This window comes from Nerophis ophidion, linkage group LG29, assembly GCF_033978795.1.
Source record: "Nerophis ophidion isolate RoL-2023_Sa linkage group LG29, RoL_Noph_v1.0, whole genome shotgun sequence".
NCBI lineage: Eukaryota > Metazoa > Chordata > Actinopteri > Syngnathiformes > Syngnathidae > Nerophis > Nerophis ophidion.
In genome coordinates, this window is record NC_084639.1 from 24,451,109 (window position 1) to 24,476,064 (window position 24,956).

The 24,956-nt window shown below is 41.2% G+C and overlaps 1 protein-coding gene across 3 annotated transcripts in view; it reads right to left on the reverse strand.

Annotated features, from left to right (window-relative positions):
- Positions 1 to 24,956, reverse strand: part of lingo2 (leucine rich repeat and Ig domain containing 2) — an 801,437-nt gene that overhangs the window by 482,246 nt on the left and 294,235 nt on the right. The gene's annotated exons all lie outside the window — the stretch shown is intronic.

The window sequence follows — 24,956 nt, forward strand, 5'->3', positions numbered from 1 at the left end:
GGAACCGCATTATTTTTGAAAAGCTTCATCAATATATTGGGTTCTGACGTTGATTTGAACATTGAAATGTTGGTCATTTCCCAACCAATTTTCTACAACACTAAGACAACGACGATGTTTATTCAATGTTAGTTTGTAACGTTCATTTGACCATTGAAATTTGGACTTTTCCCAACCAACAACTCGAATCCAATGCAAGACATCAACGTTGTCTCAATTTACTCATACGACTATTTTGCAGCGTTGTTTGAAAGTCAGTTTTAAAGGACATGTATAGTCAACATTGCATTAGGGTTGTACGGTACACCAGTATTAGTATAGTACCGCAATAGTAATGAATCATATTCGGTACTATAAAAAAAAAGGTAGCAGTACCCTCCCCCCGGCTTCTTCACGTCATGTCATTGCTAGTTTATGAGCAGACGAGCATGTTCGGCAGTGCACAATCACGGAGTACTTACAATCCGACAATGTATGTCGACAGAAAAGGCTGAAACAGACGCATTTTGGTCTAAAATCTAACGATGACACTGAAACTCTCTCAGGAAGAGGTGCTTTAAGACATGGTTAACTAACTAGCGATTAATGTCCATTCCCAGTCTGCAGTGTTGTAGCTACTTCTAAATCACTAATCAAACAAATAAGGTGAGTTTTTTACAAGTATCATCCCTGCAGGACGAGGAATAGCTAAACATGCTTCACTTCACACCGTAGCTCACCGGCGGCACAATGTAAACAAACGCCATTGGTGGATCTACACCTAACATCCACTGTAATGATACCAAGTACAGGAGCGTACTTGGTCGATACTACTGTCGAAATGTTTTAGCATCACAAAATCTTCTTTCGTTTTTTTATAAGTTTATATTATGTTTATAAACTCGGGGAATATGTCCCTGGACACATGAGGACTTTGAATACGACCAATGTATGATCCTGTAACTACTTGGTATCGCATTGATACCCACGTGTGTGGTATCATCCAAAACTAATGTAAAGTATCCAAACAAGAAAAAGAATAAGTGATTATTACATTTTAACAGAAGTGTAGATAGAACATGTTAAAAGAGAAAGTAAGCAGATATTAACAGTAAATGAACAAGTAGATTAATAATTCATTTTCTACCGCTTGTCCTTTATGATGTGGACGAAATAATAGGTGTATAAATGACACAATATGTTACTGCATATGTCAGCAGACTAATTAGGAGCCTTTGTTTGTTTACTTACTACTAAAAGACAAGTTGTCTAGTATGTTCACTATTTTATTTAAGGACAAACTAATAATAATAAATATATGTTTATGTACCCTAAGATTTTTTTGTTAAAATAAAGCCAATAATAAAAAATGTTATTGTCCCATTTATTTAGAAAAAAAGTACCGAAAAGTATCAAAACACGTTTTGGTACCGGTACTAAAATATTGGTTTCAGGACAACACTACATTGTGTTGTGTTTGCTCTATTAGCAGTCAATTAGTAATATTTGACTTTATTTTCGGTCGTTTTAAGTTACAGTTTAACAGGATGAACCTTGTCACATGATGTAAAAGCATGTGTTAAAGGTCTACTGAAATAACATTTTCCTATTTAAACGGGGATAGCAGGTCCATTCTATGTGTCATACTTGATCATTTTGCCATATTTTTGCTGAAAGGATGTAGTAGAGAACATCGACGATAAAGTTCCCAACTTTTGGTCGCTAATAAAAAAGCCTTGCCGGTACCGGAAGTAGCAGACGATGTGCGCGTGACGTCACAGGTTCTGGAGCTCCTCACATCCTCACATTGTTTACAATCATGGCCACCAGCAGCAAGAGCGATTCAGACCGAGAAAGCGACGATTTCCCCAGTAATTTGAGCGAGGATGAAAGATTTTTGGATGAGGAAAGTTAGAGTGAAGAACTAGAACGAAAAAAAAATAGAGAGCAGAGCGATTCAGATGTTATTAGACAAATTTACTAGGATAACTCTGGAAAATCCCTTATCTTCTTATTGTGTTACTAGTGTTTTAGTGAGATTATATGGTCGTACCTGTACAACCTGAAAGTCGGAGGGGTGTGGCCACGGGTGCGGTGACCGCCAGTGTCTCCAAGGGAAGCCACATATTCTCGACGAGGCTGAGACTGTGATTTTTTTTTTTTCCCCTCCTCCACTGTGGAAGCATCAGACGGTCGGGGGCAGCCGATGGGAGGAGGCACGAGAGTCCGCAGCTGCCTCTTTGACAGGTGCAGGAGGAACGACGAAAGCTCTCCGCTCATGTCTACGGTAAGAGCCGACTTATTTCCACCATTTTCTCACCATGGTTGACATGTGGTAGGGAACCATGTTTGCTTGATCGCTCTGTTCCATAGTAAAGTTTCAGCGTCATCTTTGGGGAATGTAAACAAGGAAACACCGGCTGTGTTTGTGTTGCTAAAGGCGGCCGCAATACACCGCTTCCCACTTACATCTTTCTTCTTTGACGTCTCCATTATTAATTGAACAAATTGCAAAAGATTCAGCAAGACAGATGTCCATAATACTGTGGGATTATGCGATGAAAAGAGACAACTTATAGCTGTGAACGGGGCTGGACCAAAATGTGCGCTACAATGCGTGACGTCACGCGCACTCGTCATCATACCGCGACGTTTTAGCAAAAGGCGGCCGCAATACACCGCTTCCCACCTACATATTTCTTCTTTGACGTCTCCATTATTAATTGAACAAATTGCAAAAGATTCAGCAAGACAGGTGTCCATAATACTGTGGAATTATTCGATGAAAAGAGACAACTTATTGCTGTGAACGGTGCTGGACCAAAATGTGCGCTACAATGCGTGACCTCACGCGCACTCGTCATCATACCGCCACGTTTTAGCAAAAGACGGCCGCAATACACCGCTTCCCACCTACATATTTCTTCTTTGACGTCTCCATTATTAATTGAACAAATTGAAAAAGATTCAGCAAGACAGGTGTCCATAATACTGTGGAATTATGCGATGAAAAGAGAAAACTTATAGCTGTGAACGGTGCTGGACCAAAATGTGCGCTACAATGCGTGACGTCACACGCACTCGTCATCATACCGCGACGTTTTAGCAAAAGGCGGCCGCAATACACCGCTTCCCACCTACATCTTTCTTCTTTGACGTCTCCATTATTAATTGAACAAATTGCAAAAGATTCAGCAAGACAGGTGTGAATAATACTGTGGAATTATGCGATGAAAAGAGACAACTTATAGCTGTGAACGGTGCTGGACCAAAATGTGCGCTACAATGCGTGACCTCACGCGCACTCGTCATCATACCGCGACGTTTTAGCAAAAGGCGGCCGCAATACACCGCTTCCCACCTACATCTTTCTTCTTTGACGTCTCCATTATTAATTGAACAAATTGCAAAAGATTCAGCAAGACAGGTGTCCATAATACTGCGGAATTATGCGATGAAAAGAGACAACTTATAGCTGTGAACGGTGCTGGACCAAAATGTGCGCTACAATGCGTGACGTCACGCGCACTCGTCATCATACCGCGACGTTTTAGCAAAAGGCGGCCGCAATACACCGCTTCCCACCTACATCTTTCTTCTTTGACGTCTCCATTATTAATTGAACAAATTGCAAAAGATTCAGCAAGACAGATGTCCATAATACTGTGGAATTATGCGATGAAAAGAGACAACTTGTAGCTGTGAACGGTGCTGGACCAAAATGTGCGCTACAATGCGTGACCTCACGCGCACTCGTCATCATACCGCGACGTTTTAGCAAAAGGCGGCCGCAATACACCGCTTCCCACCTACATATTTCTTCTTTGACGTCTCCATTATTAATTGAACAAATTGCAAAAGATTCAGCAAGACAGATGTCCATAATACTGTGGAATTATGCGATGAAAAGAGACAACTTATAGCTGTGAACGGTACTGGACCAAAATGTGCGCTACAATGCGTGACGTCACGCGCACTCGTCATCATACCGCGAGGTTTTAGCAAAAGACGGCCGCAATACACCGCTTCCCACCTACATCTTTCTTCTTTGACGTCTCCATTATTAATTGAACAAATTGCAAAAGATTCAGCAAGACAGATGTCCATAATACTTTGGAATTATGCGATGAAAAGAGACAACTTATAGCTGTGAACGGTGCTGGACCAAAATGTGCGCTACAATGCGTGACCTCACGCGCACTCGTCATCATACCGCGAGGTTTTAGCAAAAGGCGGCCGCAATACACCGCTTCCCACCTACATCTTTCTTCTTTGACGTCTCCATTATTAATTGAACAAATTGCAAAAGATTCAGCAAGACAGATGTCCATAATACTGTGGAATTATGCGATGAAAAGAGACAACTTATAGCTGTGAACGGTACTGGACCAAAATGTGCGCTACAATGCGTGACGTCACGCGCACTCGTCATCATACCGCGAGGTTTTAGCAAAAGACGGCCGCAATACACCGCTTCCCACCTACATCTTTCTTCTTTGACGTCTCCATTATTAATTGAACAAATTGCAAAAGATTCAGCAAGACAGATGTCCATAATACTGTGGAATTATGCGATGAAAAGAGACAACTTGTAGCTGTGAACGGTGCTGGACCAAAATGTGCGCTACAATGCGTGACCTCACGCGCACTCGTCATCATACCGCGACGTTTTAGCAAAAGGCGGCCGCAATACACCGCTTCCCACCTACATATTTCTTCTTTGACGTCTCCATTATTAATTGAACAAATTGCAAAAGATTCAGCAAGACAGATGTCCATAATACTGTGGAATTATGCGATGAAAAGAGACAACTTATAGCTGTGAACGGTACTGGACCAAAATGTGCGCTACAATGCGTGACGTCACGCGCACTCGTCATCATACCGCGAGGTTTTAGCAAAAGACGGCCGCAATACACCGCTTCCCACCTACATCTTTCTTCTTTGACGTCTCCATTATTAATTGAACAAATTGCAAAAGATTCAGCAAGACAGATGTCCATAATACTGTGGAATTATGCGATGAAAAGAGACAACTTATAGCTGTGAACGGTGCTGGACCAAAATGTGCGCTACAATGCGTGACCTCACGCGCACTCGTCATCATACCGCGAGGTTTTAGCAAAAGGCGGCCGCAATACACCGCTTCCCACCTACATCTTTCTTCTTTGACGTCTCCATTATTAATTGAACAAATTGCAAAAGATTCAGCAAGACAGATGTCCATAATACTGTGGAATTATGCGATGAAAAGAGACAACTTATAGCTGTGAACGGTGCTGGACCAAAATGTGCGCTACAATGCGTGACGTCACGCGCACTCGTCATCATACCGCGACGTTTTAGCAAAAGGCGGCCGCAATACACCGCTTCCCACCTACAGCTTTCTTCTTTGACGTCTCCATTATAAATTGAACAAATTGTAAAAGATTCAGCAAGACAGATGTCCATAATACTGTGGAATTATGCGATGAAAAGAGACAGCTTATAGCTGTGAACGGTGCTGGAGCAAAATGTGCGCTACAATGCGTGACGTCACGCGCACTCGTCATCATACCGCGACGTTTTAGCAAAAGGCGGCCGCAATAAACCGCTTCCCACCTACATCTTTCTTCTTTGACGTCTCCATTATTAATTGAACAAATTGCAAAAGATTCAGCAAGACGGATGTCCAGAATACTGTGGAATTATGCGATGAAAAGAGACAACTTATAGCTGTGAACGGTGCTGGACCAAAATGTGCGCTACAATGCGTGACGTCACGCGCACTCGTCATCATACCGCGAGGTTTTAGCAAAAGGCGGCCGCAATACACCGCTTCCTACGTACATATTTCTTCTTTGATGTCTCCATTATTAATTGAACAAATTGCAAAAGATTCAGCAAGACAGAAGTCCATAATACTGTGGAATTATGCGATGAAAAGAGACAACTTATAGCTGTGAACGGTGCTGGACCAAAATGTGCGCAACAATGCGTGACGTCACGCGCACTCGTCATCATACCGCGACGTTTTAGCAAAAGGCGGCCGCAATACACCGCTTCCCACCTACATCTTTCTTCTTTGACGTCTCCATTAGTAATTGAACAAATTGCAAAAGATTCAGCAAGACAGATGTCCATAATATTGTGGAATTATGCGATGAAAAGAGAAAACTTATAGCTGTGAACGGTACTGGACCAAAATGTGCGCTACAATGCGTGACGTCACGCGCACTCGTCATCATACCGCGACGCGACGTTTTAGCAAAAGGCGGCCGCAATACACCGCTTCCCACCTACATCTTTCTTCTTTGACGTCTCCATTATTAATTGAACAAATTGCAAAAGATTCAGCAAGACAGATGTCCATAATACTGTGGAATTATGCGATGAAAAGAGACAACTTATAGCTGTGAACGGTGCTGGACCAAAATGTGCGCTACAATGCGTGACGTCACGCGCACTCGTCATCATACCGCGACGTTTTAGCAAAAGGCGGCCGCAATACACCGCTTCCCACCTACAGCTTTCTTCTTTGACGTCTCCATTATAAATTGAACAAATTGTAAAAGATTCAGCAAGACAGATGTCCATAATACTGTGGAATTATGCGATGAAAAGAGACAGCTTATAGCTGTGAACGGTGCTGGAGCAAAATGTGCGCTACAATGCGTGACGTTACGCGCACTCGTCATCATACCGCGACGTTTTAGCAAAAGGCGGCCGCAATAAACCGCTTCCCACCTACATCTTTCTTCTTTGACGTCTCCATTATTAATTGAACAAATTGCAAAAGATTCAGCAAGACGGATGTCCAGAATACTGTGGAATTATGCGATGAAAAGAGACAACTTATAGCTGTGAACGGTGCTGGACCAAAATGTGCGCTACAATGCGTGACGTCACGCGCACTCGTCATCATACCGCGAGGTTTTAGCAAAAGGCGGCCGCAATACACCGCTTCCTACGTACATATTTCTTCTTTGACGTCTCCATTATTAATTGAACAAATTGCAAAAGATTCAGCAAGACAGAAGTCCATAATACTGTGGAATTATGCGATGAAAAGAGACAACTTATAGCTGTGAACGGTGCTGGACCAAAATGTGCGCAACAATGCGTGACGTCACGCGCACTCGTCATCATACCGCGACGTTTTAGCAAAAGGCGGCCGCAATACACCGCTTCCCACCTACATCTTTCTTCTTTGACGTCTCCATTAGTAATTGAACAAATTGCAAAAGATTCAGCAAGACAGATGTCCATAATATTGTGGAATTATGCGATGAAAAGAGAAAACTTATAGCTGTGAACGGTACTGGACCAAAATGTGCGCTACAATGCGTGACGTCACGCGCACTCGTCATCATACCGCGACGCGACGTTTTAGCAAAAGGCGGCCGCAATACACCGCTTCCCACCTACATCTTTCTTCTTTGACGTCTCCATTATTAATTGAACAAATTGCAAAAGATTCAGCAAGACAGATGTCCATAATACTGTGGAATTATGCGATGAAAAGAGACAACTTGTAGCTGTGAACGGTGCTGGAGCAAAATGTGCGCTACAATGCGTGACGTCACGCGCACTCGTCATCATACCGCGACGTTTTAGCATGATACTTCCGCGCAAAATTTAAAATTGCAATTTAGTAAACTAAAACGGCCGTATTGGCATGTGTTGCAATGTTAATATTTCATCATTGATATACAAACTATCAGACTGCGAGGTCGTTAGTAGTTAGTTTCAGTAGGACTTCAATCACAATTATCAAGGCTTAGGTCAGGCTGATTAAAAAAAATAAAACAATACTAATCAAACAGTCTGCAACGGAATATTCTTTGCAAAAATCAGCTTTCATTAATCAACACAACGAAGCATTAAATATTCATAAAAAGACAACTAATTACTTCGGCTGTGTATAAAACAAACATTCCAGCCTGCAAAATGACGAGAAAAACAACGTGGATGCAATCAACGATAGCTACAGGTCGCCTCGTTACGTGCACGAGCACCTTAAAACGGGTTTGTGTGTGACTCATATGCAACACCCATTCCATAAAGGAGAACGGCCTTGGCAGGTGTGAGAACATCCGTCGCCGTGACGATGACAGGAGCGAGCAGGGTGACGCCGCGGCTTCATTTGTCGTTTTGCCCTCCAGTCCCGGCCTGCTCGTCAGTGCAGCCCTGACGCCGTCTTTAATGTCTCGCTCCTTTTTCAGACGACGGCCATTACGCAACTGTTCATTAATAACAGTGCTGTTTATTGGGCGTGGTAAAGTTTGTTGTGAACTTTTTTTATTCAATGAAAATGTTATCCATAGAAGTCTTTGAGCTGCTCTTTGTCTGATCACTCACCTAGGACCTGTTTGTCTTGGGAGACCCTACCAGGGGGCATGAAAACCCCCAGACAACATAGCTCCTAGGATCATTGGGACACGCAAACTCCTCTACCACGGTAAGGTAGCAGCTCAGAGAGGAGCTCAAAGACTTCTATGGAATTACAACGAAATGAACCCAGATTTCCCTCGCCCGGACGTGGGTCACCGGGGCCCCGCTCTGGAGCCAGGCCCGGAGTTGGGGCACGATGGCGAGCGCCTGGTGGTCGGGCCTGTTCCCATGGGGCCCGGCCGGGCACAGCCCGAAGAGGCAACGTGGGTCATCCCTCAAATGGGCTCACCACTCATAGGAGGGGCCATAGAGGTCGGGTGCATTGTGAGCTGGGCGGCAGCCGAAGGCAGGGCACTTGGCGGTCCGATCCTCGGCTACAGAAGCTAGCTCTTGGGACGTGGAACGTCACCTCACTGGGGGGGAAGGAGCCTGAGCTAGTGCGCGAGGTAGAGAAGTTCCGGCTGGATATAGTCGGACTCACCTCGACGCACAGCAAGGGCTCTGGAACCAGTTCTCTCGAGAGGGACTGGACCCTCTTCCACTCTGGCGTTGCCGGCAGTGAGAGGCGACGGGCTGGGGTGGCAATTCTGGTTGCCCCCCGGCTCAAAGCCTGTACGTTTGAGTTCAACCCAGTGGACGAGAGGGTAGCTTCCCTTCGCCTTCGGGTGGGGGGACGGGTCCTGACTGTTGTTTGTGCTTACGCACCAAACAGCAGTTCAGAATACCCACCCTTTTTGGGTACACTCGAGGGAGTACTGGAAAGTGCTCCTCCGGGTGATTCCCTTGTCCTACTGGGAGACTTCAACGCTCATGTTGGCAACGACAGTGAAACCTGGAGAGGCGTGATTGGGAAGAATGGTCGCCCGGATCTAAACCCGAGTGGTGTTTTGTTATTGGACTTTTGTGCTCGTCACAGTTTGTCGATAACAAACACCATGTTCAAACATAAGGGTGTCCATATGTGCACTTGGCACCAGGACACCCTAGGCCGCAGTTCCATGATCGACTTTGTAGTTGTGTCATCGGATTTGCGGCCTTATGTTTTGGACACTCGGGTGAAGAGAGGGGCGGAGCTTTCTACCGATCACCACCTGGTGGTGAGTTGGCTGCGATGGTGGGGGAGGATGCCGGACCGACCTGGCAGGCCCAAACGCATTGTGAGGGTCTGCTGGGAACGTCTGGTAGAGTCTCCTGTCAGAGAGAGTTTCAATTCACACCTCCGGGAGAACTTTGAACATGTCACGAGGGAGGTGCGGGACATTGAGTCCGAGTGGACCATGTTCCGAACCTCTATTGTCGAGGCGGCTGATTGGAGCTGTGGCCGCAAGGTTGTTGGTGCCTGTCGTGGCGGTAATCCCAGAACCCGTTGGTGGACACCAGCAGTGAGGGATGCCGTCAAGCTGAAGAAGGAGTCCTATCGGGTTCTTTTGGCTCATAGGACTCCGGAGGCAGTGGACGGGTACCGACGGGCCAAGCGGTGTGCAGCTTTAGCGGTCGCGGAGGCAAAAACTCGGACATGGGAAGAGTTCGGGGAAGCCATGGAAAACGACTTCCGGACGGCTTCGAAGCGATTCTGGACCACCATACGGCGCCTCAGGAAGGGGAAGCAGTGCACTATCAACACCGTGTATGGTGCGGATGGTGTTCTGCTGACTTCGACTGCGGATGTTGTGGATCGGTGGAGGGAATACTTCGAAGACCTCCTCAATCCCACCAACACGTCTTTCTTTGAGGAAGCGGTGCCTGGGGAATCTGTAGTGGACTCTCCTATTTCTGGGGCTGAGGTCGCTGAGGTAGTTAAAAAGCTCCTTGGCGGCAAGGCCCCGGGGGTGGATGAGATCCGCCCGGAGTTCCTTAAGGCTCTGGATGCTGTGGGGCTGTCTTGGTTGACAAGACTCTGCAGCATCGCGTGGACTTCGGGGGCGGTACCTCTGGATTGGCAGACCGGGGTGGTGGTCCCTCTCTTTAAGAAGGGGGACCGGAGGGTGTGTTCCAACTATCGTGGGATCACACTCCTCAGCCTTCCCGGTAAGGTTTATTCAGGTGTACTGGAGAGGAGGCTTCGCCGGATAGTCGAACCTCGGATTCAGGAGGAACAGTGTGGTTTTCGTCCTGGTCGTGGAACTGTGGACCAGCTCTATACTCTCGGCAGGGTTCTTGAGGGTGCATGGGAGTTTGCCCAACCAGTCTACATGTGCTTTGTGGACTTGGAGAAGGCATTCGACCGTGTCCCTCGGGAAGTCCTGTGGGGAGTGCTCAGAGAGTATGGGGTATCGGAATGTCTTATTGTGGCAGTCCGCTCTCTGTATGATCAGTGTCAGAGCTTGGTCCGCATTGCTGGCAGTAAGTCGGACACGTTTCCAGTGAAGGTTGGACTCCGCCAAGGCTGTCCTTTGTCACCGATTCTGTTCATAACTTTTATGGACAGAATTTCTAGGCGCAGCCAAGGCGTTGAGGGGTTCCGGTTTGGTGGCCACGGGATTAGGTCTCTGCTTTTTGCAGATGATGTAGTCCTGATGGCTTCATCTGGCCGGGATCTTCAGCTCTCACTGGATCGGTTCGCAGCCGAGTGTGAAGCGACCGGAATGAGAATCAGCACCTCCAAGTCCGAGTCCATGGTTCTCGCCCGGAAAAGGGTGGAGTGCCATCTCCGGGTTGGGGAGGAGACCCTGCCCCAAGTGGAGGAGTTCAAGTACCTAGGAGTCTTGTTCACGAGTGGGGGAAGAGTGGATCGTGAGATCGACAGGCGGATCGGTGCGGCGTCTTCAGTAATGCGGACGTTGTATCGATCCGTTGTGGTGAAGAAGGAGCTGAGCCGGAAGGCAAAGCTCTCAATTTACCGGTCGATCTACGTTCCCATCCTCACCTATGGTCATGAGCTTTGGGTCCTGACCGAAAGGATAAGATCACGGGTACAAGCGGCCGAAATGAGTTTCCTCCGCCGGGTGGCGGGGCTCTCCCTTAGAGATAGGGTGAGAAGCTCTGCCATCCGGGAGGAACTCAACGTAAAGCCGCTGCTCCTCCACATCGAGAGGAGCCAGATGAGGTGGTTCGGGCATCTGGTCAGGATGCCACCCGAACGCCTCCCTAGGGATGTGTTTAGGGCACGTCCAGCTGGTAGGAGGCCACGGGGAAGACCCAGGACACGTTGGGAAGACTATGTCTCCCGGCTGGCCTGGGAACGCCTCGGGATCCCCCGGGAAGAGCTAGACGAAGTGGCTGGAGATAGGGAAGTCTGGGCTTCCCTGCTTAGGCTGCTGCCCCCGCGACCCGACCTCGGATAAGCGGAAGATGATGGATGGATGGATGGATGGAAAATGTTATCACATTGTGGATGTGAATTTTAGAGCAACTCACGATTCAAATTGAGGATTCAACCTATATTCAATAGAAAGGACTGCAAAGACAAGCTATTTAACGTTCAAACTGAGAAATGTAATTTATTTTTGCAAATAAACATTAACTTTAAAATTAATGGCAGCAACACATTGCGAAAAAGGGGCATTTTTACCACCGTGTTACATGGCCTTTCCTTTTAACACAGGGGTGTCCAAACTTTTTCCACTGAGGGCCGCACACTGAAAAATCAAAGCAAGCGTGGGCCATTTTGATACTTTTCTTTATTTTAAAAACCAATACAATATATGTATAAAAAAATATACATTTAGGCCTCCACTCTGTCCCCATAGGATTTTGGTAAAAAAAAATATTAAAATGTTGTCATTATTCATTAGTATTATTTGTATTATTTTTCAAGTTTTAAATCTCTAGATCAGGGGTCGGGAACCTTTTTGGCTGAGAGAGCCATGAAAGCAAATTATTTTAGAATGATGATGCTACCTCAGTAGAAGCATTTAAGTCTCACCTTAAAACTCATCTGTATACTCTAGCCTTTAAATAGACCTCCTTTCTAGACCAGTTGATCTGCCGCTTCTTTTCTTTTTCTCCTATGTCCCCTCCTCCCTTGTGGAGGGGGTACGTTCCGATGACCATGGATGAAGTACTGGCTGTCCAGAGACGAGACCCAGGATGGACCGCTCGCCTGTATCGATTGGGGACAACTCTACGCTGCTGATCCGCCTCCGCTTGAGATGGTCTCCTGTGGACGGGACTCTCGCTGCTGTCTTGGATCCGCTTTGAACTGAACTCTCGTGGCTGTGTTGGAGCCACTATGGATTGAACTTTCACAGTATCATGTTAGACCCGCTCGACATCCATTGCTTTCGGTCCCCTAGAGGGGGGGGGTTGCCCACTTCTGAAGTCCTCTCCAAGGTTTCTCATAGTCAGCATTGTCACTGGCGTCCCACTGGATGTGAATTCTCCCTGCCCACTGGGTGTGAGTTTTCCTTGCCCTTTTGTGGGTTCTTCCGAGGATGTCGTAGTCGTAATGATTTGTGCAGTCCTTTGAGACATTTGTGATTTAGGGCTATATAAATAAACATTGATTGATTGAATGTTTTTTCATGAGAGCCATATAATACTTTTTAACACTGAATACAACTCAATATGTGCATTTTTAAGGAACACCAACATGTTTGGAGTATAACGATTCTTGTATTCATTTTCGTTGTTATTCCGAAGCTAACCAGTAATAAATAAAATACTTCGTACCATTTTAATGCGACTTCTTGAACAGATGCGTTGGAAAATGGATGGATGGATTAAAATGCAGGAGAATGTTTTATATTTTGAACGTTATTTTTAACTGTGATTACCAATGGAAATATTCATTTCTTATCATGTTAAGCAATGTCAGCTAAGATTAATTCGAGAGCCAGATGCATCCATCAAAAGGGCCACATCTGGCTCTAGAGCCATAGGTTCCCTACTCCTGCTTTAGATCAACATTAGGTCATTTTGTCAATATAACATTTTTAAAGATTTAAGTTGTGTGCTCTTTTTGTCAAAGAAAACACTATTTTTTTTATGGAAAAACACAAAATATGCAATATTTTCACCCAATAACATTTTTAAGTGGAATATTTGAGATTATATAATAATGGAAGCCTTAAAAAGGTCAATAACTCATAACACCATTGATTTTAATCCATTATTATTTTTTGAGCAATGACACTTAAAAACAAACCAAAATTATTGGGGATCCAAAAGGATCCTACTCATTAAAGTGTTAGAAAAAAATTATATATATTTTTTTACTGTTTACTTTTAACATAACAATCTTGAGATCATCTTCAGATTTATCCGTTAATTATAAGTTGTATTGTTTTTTTATGTTTTTTGTTTGTTCGTTTTCCGCCCTTATTTGAAAACAAAAAAAAAACAGCTCCATTTTTTATATTGCAAACACAAAAAATGCATAATTTCCCCCCAAAATATATGAAAGTGGAATATTTAATGTGACATAATTGGAGCCTTGATTAGGTCAACAATTCATTATGACATTAATTTTGATTCATTATTATGTTTTAAAGGAAGAAACAGCCTGCATGGCAGCTTTGTGTTATTAGAGTAAACATTTCAACATTTTTTTGTTACATTTCACCTGTTTGCTCTATTATACCACGTGTTATGTTTTTAAATTTTTCAATCGTATTTTTAAAATGTGCCGTGGGGCCATTAAAAAATTACCCTCGGGCCGCAAATGGCCCTTTGGACTTTGGACACCTTTGTTTTAACAACACTCATTAAAGGTTTGGGAACCGAGGAAACACATTTTTGAAGCTTTTCAGGTGGAATTCTTTCCCATTCTTGCTTGATGTACAGCTTAAGTTGTTTAACAGTCCGGGGTCTCCGTTGTGCTATTTTAGGCTTCATAATGCACCACACATTTTCAATGGGAGACAGGACTGGACTACAGGCAGGCCAGTCTGGTACCCGCACTCTTTTACTAGCTTGGCATTGTCTTGCTGAAATAAGCAGGGGCGTCCATTCAAATTCAAACAAGAGTCAATCAATCAATCAATGTTTACTTATATAGCCCTAAATCACTAGTGTCTCAAAGGGCTGCACAAAACACAACACAAACCACTACCACATACTTGGTAGGCCCACATAAGGGCAAGGAAATATTTCGTATCCTTTTTGATAGCATTGTCAAGTTTATATTTCAAAGACAGTCAGCCAAATATTACATCATGTTCACATGAAATTCTAATCTGGCTGTGAGCAGGCTACTGTATGAACACAATTTGTTGTAAATTCCAAAAATATATATTTATACGTAGCGTAATCTAAAGTTTTACGTAACATTGCAACCAATCCTTTTTTATGGCAGCTCACATTCTCTCTGTCGTTTAGTGGAAACTTCAGAATGAAGCACCTTCTCCTCAATTGTGATTGGACAGAGTAGTGGAAAGTCGAACTAAACAATTATTCGACTTTAAAACGTAATCGGATCAAGTAATTAAGACGATGGTAAAATAAAAAATGAACATTTTAGATGAGTTTTCCCAGCATGTCTTGCACTTGCAACCACAGTCTTATGGAGCTCCCGAACATCCCTTATATGAATTTATTTCTGGTCCGATATGACACAAATGTGGCTCCGGCATAAACAATTATAATGAAATTGTGGCAGTTGCGTCGTTACTCCTACCATACTATCACCTCAATTGTTGAATTTTGCTGCATCATGCAGGTGTACCTATTGTTCTGTCTGATGCATATACACAAAAAAAAAAAATATATATATATTGTATACTTCGCCATCATTATTCTTCTTTTCTGTCCCCGTTTGAGTTTTTCCAAGTTAGTATTCCAAACATCAAACTAATATGTGAGTCACTGAGTCCTATTTCCAGTCGCAGTGTTTATGCCAAAGGCGGCATTAAAAAAAAAAAAAGAGGAAAAATCTCAAGAGGAATTCATGGTGCATGAAAAAGCTATTAGAATAGATTAAATTGATGTGAAATGTCCACTCGCAACACTCAGGGATTCCATTGGTAACACTGGTGCAACTGGTGCGAAAACAAAGCCAAGCAAACTCGATTCGACTCCGACGCTCTCAGACGGACGCAACAATGACGATAATAAAAGGCGAGGTCAGTATGGCGAAGCGTGCCGATGGCGGCCATCGTTTTTATAGCCTCTTTGTGGCGTAATCGCAATAATAATACTAACAATCAAACAGTACCATGTTTCCATATTGTTATTGCAGGTGACGTCACGTTCCGTCACGGACTCTGCGCCAGCTCATCAAGCACTCGGCGCCAAGCAGCCTAATTCATAGCGGACTGCTTCTAGGTAATATGGTGGATTTTGCATAGCAACAATGCAAGCACGCCTGATTATAAAGTGCTCAAAAGCTATGCTGCATATAGGGTCACAATCAAAAGTTGGCATACACTTGTAAAGAACATAATGTCGTGGCTGTCTTTTGAGTTTCCAATACTTTCTACAACTGTTATTTTTGTGTGATGGAGTGATTGGAGAACATACTTGGTCACAAAACAGCTCCATTTGTGTTTCATCCAACCAGAGAACTTTCCTCCAGAAGTTCTTATCTTTGCCCATGTGATGTCAGATGAAACAAAAATGGAGCTGTTTGGCCACAATACCCAGGAATATGTTTGGAGGAGAAAAGGTGAGGCCTTTAATCCCAGGAACACCACACCTACCGTCAAACATGGTGGTGGTAGTATTCTTCTCTGGGTCTGTTTTGCTGCCAATGGAACTGGTGCTTTGCAGAGAATAAAGGGGACAATGAAAATGGAGAATTACCTCCATTTTTTTCAGAAAAACCTAAAATCATCATTCCAGAGGTTGGGTCTTGGGCGCAGTTGGGTGTTCCAACAGGACAATGACCCCAAAACACAGGTCAAAATTGGTAAAGGAATGGCTAAATCAAACCAGAATTAAGGTTTTTAGAATGGCCCTCCCAAAGTACCAAGTTAATTACCCTTAAAGGCTAAGTTGGCCACATGTGTGGACAGCACCTTTTAGCTCTCATTTCCAAAATTGTGTACACTACTGAATTGAGGTCTTATGGCTGCTTATGTGGACACTTATACTGCCATCTGGTGGTGTCAGAAGACTGTAACATAAAATGTAATTTGGAAAATAAAAGTGTAAAAATAAGAATTAGTATGTCACCAAACATGAAGTACACGTGTGTGTACTTATGGGCTAAGTACATCATATCAAAAATGAATCTTAGTTTTTATTCTAATAAGGGTCCAATAAGCCCAAATAGCAAAGAGAAATTAAAAAAATGTGTAAAAAATACAGCTTCAGCCTTAAGAGGTTAAACGTGTGGACAATGCTAAAGAAACAAGTCCATGTCAGAAAACCAACAAATTCCTCCAGGAAATCTTGTCTTTGTCCATATGATGTCACACAAGACAAAATGGAGCTGTTTGGCCACAATACCCAGCAATATGTTTGGAGGAGAAAAGGTGAGGACTTTAATCCCAGGAACACCACACCTACCATCAAGCATGGTGGTGGTAGTATTATTCTCTGGGTCTGCCAATGGAACTGGTGCTTTGCAGAGAGTAAAGGGGACAATGAAAATGGAGAATTACCTCCAAATTCTTCAGAAAAACCTAAAATCATCAGCCCAGAGGTTGGGTCTTGGGCGCAGTTGGGTGTTCCAACAGGACATTGACCCCAAACACAGGTCAAAATTGGTAAAGGAATGGCTAAATCAGACCAGAATTAAGGTTTTTAGAATGGCCCTCCCAAAGTACCAACTTAATTACTCTTAAAGGCTTAGTTGCCCACATGTGTGGACAGCACCTTTTAGCTCTCATTTCCAAAATTGTGTACACTACTGAATTGAGGTCTTATGGCTGCCTATGTGGACACTTGTACTGCCATCTGGTGGTGTCAGAAGACTGTAACATAAAATGTAATTTGGAAAAAAAAAGTGTAAAAATAAGAATTAGTATGTCACCAAACATGAAGTACACGTGTGTGTACTTATGGGCTAAGTACATCATATCAAAAGATGAATCTTAGTTTTTATTCTAATAAGGGTCCCATAAGCCCAAATAGCAAAGATAAATAAAAAAAAGAATGTAAAAAAACAGCTTGGGCCTTAAGAAGTTAAACATGTGGACAATGCTAAAGAAACAAGTCCATGTCAGAAAACCAACAAATTCCTCCAGGAAATCTTGTCTTTGTCCATATGATGTCACACAAGACAAAATGGAGCTGTTTGGCCACAATACCCAGCATTATGTTTGGAGGAGAAAAGGCGAGTGCTTTAATCCCAGGAACACCAAACCTACCGTCAAGCATGGTGGTGGTAGTATTATGCTCTGGGCCTGTTTTGCTACCAATTGAAATGGTGCTTTACAGAGGGTAAAGGGGACAATGAAATTGGAGAATTACCTCCAAATTCTTCAGAAAAACCTAAAATCATCAGCCCAGAGGTTGGGTCTTGGGCGCAGTTGGGTGTTCCAACAGTACAATGACCCCCAAACACAGGTCAAAATTGGTAAAGGAATGGCTAAATCAGACCAGAATTAAGGTTTTTAGAATGGCCCTCCCAAAGTACCAACTTAATTACTCTTAAAGGCTTAGTTGGCCACATGTGTGGACAGCACCTTTTAGCTCTTATTTCCGAAATTGTGTACACTACTCAATTGGGGTCTTATGGCTGCTTATGTGGACACTTATACTGCCATCTGGTGGTGTCAGAAGACTGTAACATAAAATGTAATTTGGAAAAAAAAAAAAGTGTAAAAATAAGAATTAGTATGTCACTAAACATGAAGTACCGTCTGTGTACTTATGGACTAAGTACATCATTTCAAAAGATGAATCTTAATTTTTATTCTAATAAGGGTCCAATAAGCCCAAATGGCAAAGAGAAATAAAAAAAGCATGTAAAAAATACAGCTTGGGCCTTAAGAGGTTAAACGTGTGGACAATGCTAAAGAAACAAGTCCATGTCAGAAAACCAACAAATTTAGCTCAAGTGCACCAATTTTGTCAAGAGGAGTGGTCAAAAATTCAACCAGAAGCTTGTGGATGGCTACCAAAAGGGTCTTATTGCAGTGAAACTTGCCAAGGGACATGTAAGCAAATATTAACATTGCTGTATGTATACTTTTGACCAAGCACTTTTACTCACATTTTCAGTAGAGCCAAAATAAATTCTTAAAAGAACCAAACTCCATGAATGTTGTTTGTGACCAACAAGTATGTGCTCCAATCACTCTATCACAAAAAAAAATAAGAGTTGTAGAAATCATTGGAAACTCAAAGACAGCCATGACATTATGTTCTTTACAAGTGTATGTAAACTTTTGATCGTGACTGTGCATGCAACTGATTAACATTTACAATTTTACATGACCATTTCAACGCCCCCACATTTGGTTATCCAAACTCCAACTAAAAAACAATTTACAATCAAGCTTGCCTGATAAGCACTCCAGCAAATCAATAAAATCAATTCATGCACAGCATAAAACGTTTGGTGGACAAAATGAGACAAAGACGGAGTGGCATAAAACACGTCTATGAGGCAGCATTGAAGACAGTTGTACATGTAAACAAACTACGGTGAGTTCAAAGTCCACTGAAATTAGTAGGACAAAACGGTGCTTGCCAAATACTCTCATCAGTGTAGCATGTTTAATATATTCAGTGGATTTCGAACAATTAGGAAAGTTTGAGTCATGTTTGTCAGGTTGCGACCCTCAGACTATACGTCCTTGAACTCATCGTTGTTTGTTTAAATGGACAACTTTCTACATGTAAACAAACTACGATGAGTTCAAGGATCGTGGTCCAGGGAGTCACTAGAGTGGCGCTAAAGAGCCGCGGGTTGCCAATCCCCAGATTATACGTCCTTGAACCCATCGTGGTTTGTTTACATGGACAGCTTTCTACATGCAAACAAGCTACGAGCCTTGAACTCATCATAGTTTGTTTACATGTACAACTTTTTACATGTAAACAAACTACGATGAGTATGATCTTTGAACCCATCGTAGTTTGTTTACATGGACAACTTTCTACATGTAAACAAGCTATGAACCTTGAACTCATCGTAGTTTTTTTTACATGTACAACTTTCTACATGTAAACAAAGTACAATAAGTACGATCCTTGAACTCATCAAAGTTTTTTTTACAAGTACAACTTTCTACATGTAAACAAACTACAATGAATACGTTTCTTGAATTCATCATAGTTTGTTTACATGTACAACTTTCTACATGCAAACAAACTAAGATGAGTACGATTCTCGAACCCATCGTAGTTTGTTTCCATGGAAAACTTTCTGCATGCAAACAAACTACGAGCCTTGAACTCATCGTAGTTTTTTTTTTACATGTACAACTTTCTACATCTAAACAAACTACGATGAATACGATCCTTGAATTCATCGTAGTTTGTTTACATGTACAACTTTCTACATCTAAACAAACTACAAGCCTTGAACGCATTGTAGTTTGTTTACATGGACAACTTTCGACATGCAAACAAACTACGAGCCTTGAACTCATCGTGTTTTTTGTTTACATGTATAACTTTCTACATGTAAACAAACTGCGATGAATATGATCCTTGAATTCATCATAGTTTGTTTACATGTACAACTTTCTACATGTAAACAAACTACAAGCCTTGAACTCATTGTAGTTCGTTTACATGGACAACTTTCTACATGTAAACAAACTACGAGTCTTGAACCCATCATAGTTTGTTTACATGGACAAATTTCTACATGAAAACAAACTACGATGAGTAGCATCCTTGAACTCATCGTGGTTTGTTTACATGGACAACTTTCTGCATGTAAACAAACTACCAGCCTTTAACTCATCGTAGTTTTTTTACATGTACAACTTTCTACATGTAAACAAAGTACGATGAGTACGATCCTTGAACTCATCGTAGTTTGTTTACATGTACAACTTTCTCTATGTAAACAAATTACGAGCCTTGAACTCATCCTGGTTTGTTTACATGGACAACTTTCTACATGTAAACAAAATACGATGAATGCGATCCTTGAAATCATCATAGTTTGTTTACATGGACACATTTCTACATGTAAACAATTTACGAGCCTTGAACCCATCGTAGTTTGTTTACATGTACACATTTCTACATGTAAACAGGCTACGTTGAGTACTATCCTTGAACCCATCGTAGTTTATTTACATGGACAACTTTGTAAATGTAAACAGACTACGATGAGTACGATCCTTAAACCCATCGCAGTTTGTTTACATGGACGACTTTCTGCATGCAAACAAACTACGAGCCTTAAACTCATCGTAGTTTGTTTTACATGTACAACTTTCTACATGTAAAAAAACTACAATGATTACGATCCTTGAACCCATCATGGTTTGTGTACATGTACAACTTTCTACATGTAAACAAACTACAAGCCTTGAACTCATCATAGTTTGTTTACATGGACAACTTTCTACATGTAAACAAACTATGAGCCTTGAACGCATCGTAGTTTGTTTACATGGACAACTTTCTACACGTAAACAAACTACGATGAACATGATCCATGAACTCATCGTAGTTTGTTTACATGGACAACTTTTTGCATGTAAACAAACTACGAGCCTTTAACTCATCGTAATTTTTTTTACATGTACAACTTTCTACATGTAAACAAAGTACGATGAGTACAATCCTTGAACTCATCGTAGTTTGTTTACATGTAGAACTTTCTCTATGTAAACAAACTATGAGCCTTGAACTCATCCTAGTTTGTTTACATGTACAACTTTCTACATGTAAACAAACTACGATGAATGCGATCCTTGAACTCATCGTAGTTTGTTTACATGGACAACTTTGTAAATGTAAACAAACTACGATGAGTACGATCCTTGAACTCATCGTAGTTTGTTTACATGTGGAACTTTCTCTATGTAAACAAACTATGAGCCTTGAACTCATCGTAGTTTGTTTACATGTAGAACTTTCTCTATGTAAACAAACTATGAGCCTTGAACTCATCCTAGTTTGTTTACATGGACAACTTTCTACATGTAAACAAACTACGATGAATGCGATCCTTGAACCCATCCTAGTTTGGTTTACATGGACAACTTTCTACGTGTAAACAAACTACGAGCCTTGAACCCATCGTAGTTTGTTTACATGGACAACTTTCTACATGTAAACAAACTACGATGAGTACGATCCTTGAACCCATCGTAGTTTGTTTACATGGACAACTTTCTACATGTAAACAAACTACGATGAGTACGATCCTTGAACCCATCGTAGTTTGTTTACATGGACAACTTTCTACATGTAAACAAACTACGGTGAGTACGATCCTTGAACGCATCGTAGTTTGTTTACATGGACAACTTTGTAAATGTAAACAAACTACGATAAGTACGATCCTTGAACCCATCGTAGTTTGTTTACATGGACAATATTCTACAAGTAAAACAACTACAATGAGTTCAAGGATCGTGGTCCAGGTCCAGGGAGCCACTAGGGCGGCGCTAAAGAGCCCGAGGGTTGCTGACCCCCGCACTGGACTGTGAAAAATGTTGCACGCTTTGGAAGTAGACTTGTCGACGTGTATTGATGGAGGAATTCTGTTTGAGAAGCTGCATTATTTTCGCGACTTTCCTCTGCTGCACGCCATAAGAGAGCCGGCTTTGACAGAAACTTCCACAAAGTGACCATGTGCAACACTCAAAAAGGTCCAACGGAAAAACATTCTGTGCATACATTTCGTCTTCCTATGGCTCTCTAAGTGCCGTAACACAATATCCTGCCATAATGGCCACTTCATGATACACATCATGATCCAATACTACATTATCTCTGATGAAATGCGATACAAAAATGTGGCTTTTTGGTGAAAAAAGTGCATTTTTAAACAGTTCTTTTATTGGACGCCGTCAGGTGTGCCTATATTGCGATCTCCTCAAGGCCGCACGGAAGGCCTGTGTGCGAGAACGAGCGGGCTTATCGTCCTTCCCCACTGCCACCGCAGCCGTCCTCAAAGTGTAAGCCTCCACACTGAACGTGGAGAGACCAAATTAATGGGCGCCGTTTTGAAACGGCGCCACTTCCCAGATAAGCAGCAGCCGCTGTCCGCTCAGTCACTTCGCGGCGAAGATGAAGGAGAATAACTTGGCGGGAAGGGAAGGGAAACAATCCGACGTATTTGCGTTATGCCTCAAGGCGGCGTAAGAGCTGACCCGTATTCATTTGCAGTGACATCAGGGACAAACTATTTTGTTATATCCAGGTGCCAATAGGCAGAAGACTTGACATATCAATGACTATTTATATATATTTTGTATTAATCAATCAAAAAAATTGAAAAAATAAATAAAATAACAAATAAAAAAATCAATCCGACAAAATAAAACACAATAATACCATAATGATACAATTCCATTGTAAACCCGGCCCAGTAACATTCAGAATAGCAACCAACAAAGCAGAGAGGACACACAAACATGACACAAAACAATCCAAAAGAAGTCAAACAAAAATGACAAATATCAACAGTATCAATACTAATAATAATTCCAACATAGCATTGATTAAAAATCCCTCATTGACATTATTTCATTTTATTTTATTATTTTCCTCATTCTATTTTGCACACGCTTGGAGTCAACATGTACATAGTGTATACCCCCCCACCCCCCCATTTTTTTGTATGTATTATTCTTCAAATCACCTGACATGTATACTGTGTATATGTACATCATTTTTCCATTTATTTATTTATTTTTTTAGATATTTTTTTTATATACATGTTACGGGTTATTTAACCTGTATTATTAAATGTATCAAATGTGATGAACATTTTTATAGTCTTTATAGTCCAAACAGCGTATAGTTTGAGCTTGTAGTCGTCAGTGGAATCGCTATGGAAACGAGAGACGGCGCAGGATGCTGTCAAAGTGATGGCAGGTAAATACGACCGCCCACAAAACGGGACATCCTGACGAGATGGTCAGAAAGTGGCATGAAGACGGTCTGTAAAACATCATCCATGCAAACATTTTGACCAAAGAACTACCATTACATGTTGTGTAGACCACAATGAGTCTTTTATATTTGGAAAAAATATCATATGACGCCTTTAAGTTGGCCTCATACCAACTAATTGGGGGTTAAATGACCAAAAATGATTCCCGGGCGCGGCCACTGCTGCTGCCCACTGCTCCCTCAAGGGTGAAGAGTCAAATGCAGAGAATAATGTTGCCACACTGTGTGTGTGTGTGTGTGTGTGTGTGTGTGTGTGTGTGTGTGTGTGTGTGTGTGTGTGTGTGTGTGTGTGATAATAATTGGTAATTACTTAATTTATATAAAACAAAAAAAAAATCAAAACAGGTTAAAAGATGGCCTAAAACGTTTTTTGGAAAATTGCTAAAAATAGTTTTGTTTTTTTAAATAATACTTTAAGACATTTTTTGTATTGGTTTTTCAACATTTTGATTCGATTCAGAATTGAGATGAAATGCGATTGCAATTTAGATAAAAGTTTTATAAAAAATAAAATAATACAATAATATAAATAATTATAAAATAATAATTTAAAAAAAATAATAAAAAAATAAAATAAAACAGTTTCTGTACCCATAAAAATGAAAGATGTCACCATCCCGATTCAACAATCATTGGTACTCACTTAATTAAAAAATAAAACTAAAAATTCAAAACAGGTTAAAAGATGGCCTAAAACGTTTTTTAAAAATTGCTGAAAAAAAGTTGTTTTTTTCCTTTATATAATTCTTTAAGACATTTTTTGTATTGATTTTTCAACATTTTGAATCAATTCAGAATTGAGATGAAATGGAGTCGCAATTCAGAATTTTCTGCACCCTTAAAATGAAAGATGTCACCATCCCGATCCGACAACCATTGGTACTCACTTAATTTAAAAATAAAAATAAAAATTCAAAACAGGTTATAAAATGGCCTAAAACGTCTTTTAAAAATTGCTGAAAAAAAGTGTTTTTTCTTTTCTTTATATAATACTTGAAGATTTTTCCTAAAACGTCTTAAAATTGCTGAAAAAAAAGTAGTTTTTTTTCTTTGTATAGTACTTTAAGACATTGTTTGTATTGATTTTTAACATTTTGAATCGATTCAGAATTGAGATAAAATGGAATCGCAATTCTGAATTTTCTGCACTCTTAAAATGAAAGATGTCACCATCCCGATCAGACAATCATTGGTACTTACGTAATGTAAATATAAAAATAAACATTCAAAACAGGTTAAAAGATGGCCTAAAACGTATTTTAAAAATTGCTGAAAAAAAGTATTTTTTTTTCTTTATATAATTCTTTAAGACATTTTTTTGTATTGATTTTTCAACATTTTGAATAGATACAGAATTGAGATGAAATGGAATCGCAATTCAAATTTTTCTGCACTCTTAAAATGAAAGTGTCACCATCCCGATTTGAAAATCATTGGTATTTACTTAATTTAAAAATAAAAATAAAAATAAAAATTCAAAACAGGTTATAAAATGGCCTGAAACGTCTTTTAAAAATTGCTGAAAAAAAGTTTTTTTTCTTTTCTTTATATAATACTTGAAGATTTTTCCTAAAACGTCTTAAAATTGCTGAAAAAAAAAGTAGTTTTTTTTCTTTATATAATACGTTCAGACATTTTTTGTATTGATTTTTCAACATTTTGAATCGATTGAGAATTGAAATGAA